General features: G+C 41.9%; 1 long non-coding RNA gene across 1 annotated transcript in view; it reads left to right on the top strand.

Moving 5' to 3' along the window:
- The first annotated feature begins 4678 nt into the window (after nucleotides 1-4678).
- LOC144581808 (uncharacterized) overlaps nucleotides 4679-8207 on the top strand; it is a 41688-nt gene continuing 38159 nt past the window's right edge. The window contains exon 1 of the long non-coding RNA XR_013533073.1: nucleotides 4679-5427. This is a non-coding gene — a long non-coding RNA (uncharacterized LOC144581808). The remainder of the gene's footprint in view (nucleotides 5428-8207) is intronic.

The raw sequence follows: 8207 nt of genomic DNA, 5'->3' as shown, positions 1-8207 counted from the left end.
ACATTGCCGACCTGGATCTAGAGGTTTACAAGTTGATTTCTTTTTTTGAGAGAAGGAAAGAAAAAACAAATGAGTAAAGTAGAGAAAGAAAGAGGAAGAGAGAGAGGGAGGGTGAATGGAAATATTGCTTTATTCTGGAAAAAAAAAAAATGGGTATTAATAATGGCCAATCAATGTTTCATTTAAACCTGTGAGTAGGTGTGATGTGGTATTGACAAGAATGTATATTTTGTGTATTTGAAGTGGAGAGCTCTATAAATATTTATTAAGTTTACTTGTTCCGGATCTGAGTTGGAGTCCTTGATATCCTTATTAATTTTCTGTCTCATTGAAGCTAAGTCTCTATGTATCTGGGTGTTAGGATCATTAGCTCTTGTTGTTGCATTGATCCTTTTACCACTATATCTTTGTTGCTTTAAAATCTATTTTATCCGCTACGAGAACTGCAACTCCTGCTTTTTATTTATTCATTTATTTATTTTTGCTCTCCATTTGGTTGGTAAATCTTTCTCCATTCCTTTGTTTTGAGTCTTTGTGTATCCTTGCATGTGAAACAGGTCTGGATGTAACATGCTGTTGGGTTTTGGTTGTGTCTTTTGATTGGGGGATTTAGTCGATTTAAATTTAGGGTTACTGCCATTTGATGTTAACTGGCTGTTTGATCCATTTGTTGATGAAAATTCTTCTTTATGTTGGTGCCCTTTACTTTTTGGTATATTTTTAGTAAGGCTAATACTGGTTGTTTCTTTCTGTGTGTAATGCCTCTTTCAGAAGCTCTTGTAAAGCAGGCCTGGTGGTAATAAAATCTCTGAGTACTTGCTTGTTCATAAAATATTTTATTTTTCCTTCAGTTGTGAAGCTTAGTTTGGCTGGATATGAAATTCTGGGCTGAAGGTTCTGTTCTTTGAGGATATTGAATATTGGCCCCCACTCTCTTCTGGCTCGTAGAGTTTCTGCTGAGAGATCTGCTGTAAATCTGATAGGCTTCCCTTGGTGAGTAACCTGACCTTTCTCTCTGGCTGCCCTTAGTATTTTCTCCTTAGTTTCAACCCTGGTGAATCTAACGATTATGTGCCTTGGGGTTGCTCTTCTTGAGGAATATCTTTGTGGTGTTCTCTGTATTACTTGGGGTTGAATATTGACCTGCTTTGCTAGTTTAGGAAAATTTTCCTGAATAATATCCTGAAGGGTATTTTCCAGCTTGGATTCATTCTCTCCGTCACATTCAGGTACACCTATCAAACGTAAATTTGGTCTTTTCACATAGTCCCACATTTCTTGGAGACTTTGCTCATTCCTTTTTATCCTTTTTTCTCTAATCTTGTCTTCTTGTTTTATTTCATTAAATTGGACTTTGACCTCTGATATCCCTTCTTCTGCTTGAACAATTTGAGTGTTTAAACCTGTGCATACTTCTCGGAGTTCCTGTATTGTATTCTTCAGTTCCATTAATTCACTCATACTCCTCTCTAAGTTGTCTATTCTCAATAAAATTTCATCAAACCTTTTTTCAAAGTTCCTAGTTTCTTTACGTTGGGCTACAACATGTTCTTTTAAGTCACCAAAGTTTCTTATTATCCATTCCTTGAAGAGTGATTCTGTCATCGGGATGCGCTTGTTCTTCGTCAAGCCTTGTTCCATTGTTGATGTGGAGCTGTGATCATCTTTAGAGGGAGAGGCGTTCTGATTTTGAGTATTCTCAGCTTTTTTACGCTGGTTTCTTCCCGTCATTGTAAATTTATCCTCCTGTCGTCTTTGAAATTACCAACTTTCAGATTAGGTCTCTTAAGTGGACGTCCAAGTTGTTAGTTCCCAGGGCCAGAACGGCGGCGTTAAGACTGATGGTGCTTTTCTGCCCAGGATTCTCCTGTCTGGCTTCCTTCTTGTGTCCGTAATGGGCGACTCTGCCTTCCCCAGGCTCCAAACCTCGGTCAGAAGGGGAACCCGTCTCGTTTACTCTGCGCCGAGAGCTGCCGCGCTGAGATGCCGTCACAGCCACTGCGCCGGTCTCAGGAGTCATGCTGGGGACCCATGTGGGTCCTCCAAGCCTCGGTCAGAAGCGGAGCCAGCCCGGTTTACTCTGCTCCGAGAGCTGCAGCGCCAAGGTGCCGGTGGAGCCGCTGGGCCAGCCACAAGAGTCGCGCTGGCGACCCGTGTGGTTCCTCCACTGGGGTTCTTCTGCTTCATGAGTGACCAGAATTTGAAAGTGTGGCGTCCTCTAGTTCTCTGCGCTTTGACTGAGAGCTGCAATCCCGAGCTGTTATCGATCAGCCATCTTGGATCATTCAATAATTTTTAAGAAAAAAAATTATTTCAAAAAGATTTTAACTTAACACACTTTTGTTATAAATGTCATTCAGTAGGCCGTTAGCCACATGAACATACATAAACATGTATCTGTGTTTGTATGCATATGCATGTGTATGTGTCCATGCATGTAAACACACATACAATATACACACATACAACACACACAACATACACATACACACACATACAACATATAGCATTATTAAGCAACTGCACAACCAGAAAGGAAATTAAACATTAGTCCCTCTATAAACCAAGTTTTTAGAAAAAGAATTAATTAAAATAACGATATGCTGTAGAAAGGGAAGGATTTACAAGAACAGTAAGTCTTGTTACCTCTATTCCCTAGGACTCTAGTTTTCCCGTGAATTCATTATTGTTTCTCCTTTACAAAACTATAGATATGCAGAGGCCAAGAGAAATCTTCCCCTTTACCCTCTGAAGTTTCACTGAAAATCATTAACAAGAGGCAGATTAATAGGAGAAAAGGCATGCAAATTTATTATTAACACTTACACAGAAGCTGTCAGAATGAAGACCCAAAGAGAGAGAGGACACTTATTTACGCTTAGGATGAGCAAAGTATGGACAGCTGTGTAGAAATCTGATTGAACAAAAAGAATAGATCCAATGCTAATAGACTGAGTGGGAAACTGAGTAAGGCCTGTCCAGATTCTTCTTGGCTTCCTTGTGCATACATTTCTTCCTGCTGGGGATGGACCAGAACCCTCTCTGGAATAGGGGTCTTATGACCTTCAGTCAAACAAGGCAGGTTGGATAATTTCTTTATGGTCAGGTTTTACACAGAAAGATGGAGGGAAAGTTAGATAATTTTTTTTTTTTTTTTTTTGAGACAGAGTCTTGTTCTGTCACCAGGTGCCAGGCTGGAGTATAGTGATGCAATCTCGGCTCACTACAACCTCCGCCTCCCAGGTTCAAACAATTTTCCTGCCTCAGCCACCCTAGTAGCTGGGACTACAGGTGCATGCCACCACACCCAGCTAATTTTTGTATTTTTCAGTAGAGACAGGGTTTCACCAAGTTGGCCAGGATGCTCTCAATCTGTTGACCTTGTGATCCACCCGCCTCGGCCTCCCAAAGTGCTGGGATTACAGGCATGAGCCACCACGCCCAGCAGTTGGATGATATTTTAAGTTTTATGACTGGTTTTCGGGAAACAGGGTTCTGGTTTCTATGACTCCCCTTTGGGAAGAATAGGACCGAGAGACAGGAGGACAGGCGAAGATCAGAGAAAAACTCGCTTTCGGGGCCTTAATTTTGGGATATTGTCTGAGTTCCAACAGATACTTATAGAAATTTCAAACTATTCAGAGCCTCTCATCCTTATGTGAAAGAGAAATAAATCTCAAGACCCCAAAATCACTAAGCCAAAGGGAAGACAGTAAGCCAAAGGGAAAAACGCTGGGAACTGCATCAGGCAAACCTGTCTTTTATTTTATTCCTAAATAAAATAGCTACATACCTCCTTCACAATTTGCCCATTAGGAAATTTCTTGTGGGCCCCAAGATCTTTACTCTAAAATGGTTCTTTTGAATTTTACCTTGGCAAGGTAAACTGACAGCTCATCTTCACAGATGCAGGACAAAGGAACTCTAAGTCATCACTGTGCTCACCTGAGACAAATGCATGTCTGATTGCTTTCCCAGGTATAAACATGCAGATTTGCTGAGTCAGATGAAGATGTGAGTAACTTTCTTCTATGGCCCTCTCACAAGTAAATTGCTAATTAGATCATGGCCAAAGGCTCAAAAGAATGCAAATGTTTCTTTGTCTCTTATCTACCCACACCTTTTAAAATTTCTTCTTCTTTCCCCAGTATCTGTCCTTTCCCCTTTAAATACTGAAGACCTTAAATTCATCTTTGGAGAAGGGCACAGACCTGCCCCGTGGGCACGCATTCTTAATCTTGGCAAAATAAATTTTCTAAAATTTATTTTTATTTCCCCAAGATGAGGTCTTGCTGTGTCGCCCAGGCTGGAGTGCAAGTGTGATCTTAGCTTAGCAACCTCCACCTCCTGGGTAAGTGATTCTCCTGACTCAGCCTCCTGAGTAGCTGGGATTACAGGCACATGACACCACACCAGTCTAATTTTTGTATTTTTAGTAGAGACAGGGTTTCACCATTTGGCCAGGCTGGTCTCGAACTCCTGACCTCAAGTGATCTGCCAGCCTCAGCCTCCCAAAATGCTGAGATTACAGGCATGTGTCAATGTATCCAGCCAAATTTTTTTAATTGATTGAGGCCTGTCTCAGGTACATTTTGGCTCACAAACTGGCAACCATGAAGGAATTCAAGTGGAGATGCTCTTGGTCTTGAAGCAAATCTCCTATCTGGCTTGAGCTATCTTTATTGCTCAAACTAACAGGTCAATTTGCTGAGGGCTGGGAGAATCCCTGATCTCCCAAAATTTGGTTGAAATCTAAAGTTTATTTTGCTGTACAACTCCTTTTCTGGAGTTTTACTCACTTTCAACAAGGAAAATGAGTTTGTCCTGCTTCCATAATGATGGAGAGCTGTTATACCTGACCAAGCATAGAAAGTCAACACCAAGACAAAAGTATGCCAAATCACAGGGTTTATTGCCGGCGACCACGGAGGACTCACGTCTCTCCAACCCGTGGCAGAGAAAGAAGGGTGACAAGACTTTTTATACCTGTAAAACCACCTTGGGAGTGGGGGTGAGGAGCGGGGATGGGGATGAAAGCCTTCAGACATTTCGAGGGCTTAGTGAATTCTGTAAATCACTTTCTGAGCGGAGATGAGGGTGAGGGGCTTCCGGACATTCTGAGGGCCAGGGGACTATTTGACATTCTGATTGTTACTTAAGTGGTTCACAAAAGCTAAAATTAGCATTCGTTTATACATTGTCTGGGTAGGGTGGGGATCACAGTCCTTAATTACTTATTCACGCAGTTTCAACAGAAAGCCTAGGTATGGTTGAGGTATGCAGTTTTATGGGGCTTTTTACAATGTCACAGAGCAATCAACTCCTTTCTGGAGTTTCAGCTCGCTTTGAACGAGGAAGGTGAGTGTGAATTTTTGCCTGCTTCTAGGATGGCAGAGAACAGTCTTCAGACTGTGTTCCCATTCCTAGGTAAGTAGCTGAATTGCGGTTTTGTCTTGGAAATTCTCCTTAATGGCTAAAGTTAAGATTAACAACCAGCTGGTCTTAATTTCTCTTTACCATTAGAGCACTCATTAATCTAATATAAATTATACATCTAATATAAATAAATGTAGTATATTAGATTTATATTGGGTTTGACCAATTCTTTTCGACTTGATCAAATCTAAAGGAAAGTTCCAAATTATGGAGAATAACCTCTGAATTGACTACATGCCTGCAGCTGAAAATAAAGAAAAAAAAAAAAAAGGAAAAAGTAAAAGCAGCGAGGCTAGGCATGGTGGCTCAAGCCTGTAATCCCAGCACTTTGGGGGGCCAAGGCAGGTGTACTGCTTGAGCCTAGGAGTTTGAGACCAGCTGGGGCAATATAAAGAAACTCCATCTCTCCAAAAAAATACAAAATTTAGTTGGACATGGTGGCATGCACCTATAATCCCAGTTACTCAGAAGGCTGAGGTGGGAGGATTGCTTGAGGAGGAGGAGGGGTGCGGGAGGGTGGGTAGGTGAAGGCTGCAGTGAACGAAGATCAAACTACTGCATTCCAGCTGTCAAGAAAACCAAACAAAACAAATAGAAAAATAAAGCACGTCAAACAAATGCATCCCTTATTGGGGCAGGGGGAAGGGAAGTGTAAATGTGACAAAGTGGCCAGGAATTCCCAAAGTCAAGTGTTAATCCATAACTGTTTTAAGCGATTTTGATAAAAGCATTAGCACTTTGCTAAGTTCTGTTTTCTCTTTACTTCATGGAAGAGCTAATTCTAAATTTCTCTCTCAGGTAAAGATTAATTTAGGAAATTTCCTTGCATAGTTGAAATTGTTTTTATTTCAAAATTCAGAGCACCCAGCTGCTACTTGGTCAGTATTTCCTGGGTGAGGCAAACCAAACCCCTTTGCCCTCCGGGTCCTTCCTGGGACAAGTCAGCAGTGCACAGGTTCCTGAGGTGGCCCTTGGCCCTGAAACCACAGGGTAAATTTGATCAGGGCTGCCTGCCTTGCTTGCTTTGGGCCACTTGCTTTTTGTTATCTGTTTTCCTTTTTCCACGAAGCTGAAGGCCAAGGTAGCTAGGCCTTGCCACTGAATGCCGAAACTTGACCTTCACTGCTTTAGAGATAGTGTTCATAGGTCACCATGGTAACAGTCACTTCAGTTGTTTCTCTGGAACTTGAACAGGCCAGCTCCTGTCCAGTTCAAATTGGTAGAGACCACCAACGCTTCAACGGGGCCTGCACTAGTGCTCAAGAGGTGGCCTTTTGATGTGGGAGGGCCAAAATCGCCATCCTCAGATCATGCTAACACCGCCATTTTCTGTCATATGCCCTATGGAATGCCATGAACCCTGACTATACTTAACGCAGAAAAAAACCTGTTACGTCTTTTTTCCCCGTGCCTAAGACCATCTCACTTTCCTAACACATAAATATTCCTAAACTTTATCTTCAGTCAGGTGGATTCGAGAGCTATTCTCTGGTCTTAGTGCTTGGGCTTTGTGAATAAATCTTTCCTCTTTTGCAAAATCCGTGTTACAGTGATTGATATACTGCATTGGGGCAGAATGGACCTGGACCTGGCAAATACCAGCCCTTGGTTCTGTACTCTTACATAAGGGCACATTCTTATTCTTGGGGTGACCATATCCCACTGGTTAAAACTGCTGCTTAGGTTCAACACAAGAGTTTTCATTTTGTAATAAAAACTGTGGCATCTTAGAATGTTTTGTGATAATTATAGCTGTGGCCTCTTTGTCTCCAACTATAACTTTTGCCCTGATTAAGTGGGGGGGAAATTTTCTAAGTTAGAGGTTTAAAATATGACTGTGTATTAGATTTATGTTTTTTTTAAGTTATTTTGTTTGTTTGTTTTATATTTTTGAGATAGAGTCTTCCTCTGTTGCCCAGGCTGGAGGGCAGTGGCACACTCCATCTCAGCTCCCTGCAACCTCCGCCTCCTGGGTTCAAGCAATTCTCCTGCCTCAGCCTCTCAAGTAGCTGGGATTACAGGCATCTGCCACTATGCCCAGCTAATTTTTATATTTTTAGTAGATATGTGGTTTCATGATGTTTGCCAGGCTGGTCTCAAACTCTTGACCTCAAATGATCTACCTGCCTCAGCCTCCCAAAGTGATAGGATAACAGGCATGAGCCACTGTGCCCAGTCCTGTTAGACTTACTTTTAAAAATAATTGTTGATGCCTGGGTACCACCCCCAGACATTATGATTCACTTGATCTGGGATGGGACCCAGGCATCAATATGTTTTAAAAAACACTCACCTCTCTGGACCATTCTAGTGTGGAGAAATGCGGTTTGAAGGGACTTGAACTCTGGAGTCCATGTCTTTCCATCTTTGAGTTTTGAGACCCCTGAGAATTTCAGCTGCTGGTGGTTTCTAGGGTATCTTATCATCTGTAGGGCCAGCGGCAGGCACTTTGGTCTCTGCAGTATGGTTCCTTGTAAGAATGGGAAAGTTGACAGGACATCTTGCTCTTTTGAGTATAGTTAAGGATGGTCCAGTAATCTTGTACTTAACCCTAAAAGCTCAGGAAGCAGACACATTACTTCAGGACTACTGCAGACTCCTCTGAGGAAAGATGTATAATGACGGCCCAGAGTCTAAACTCACATCAACATCCGGTACAGGAAACAGCTGTTAGCAAATAAACTAGCGACCTATCTGAGCTCTCTTTGGAGGAATAATCTCTCACTAGCCTAAGTGAGAAACACATTGAGAACTGTTGTTTTACGTAGAAT

This window comes from Callithrix jacchus, chromosome 3 (assembly GCF_049354715.1).
Source record: "Callithrix jacchus isolate 240 chromosome 3, calJac240_pri, whole genome shotgun sequence".
Lineage (NCBI taxonomy): Eukaryota > Metazoa > Chordata > Mammalia > Primates > Cebidae > Callithrix > Callithrix jacchus.
The sequence above is the reverse complement of the archived record's forward strand: the minus strand, read 5'-3'. Positions and strand labels throughout refer to the sequence as shown.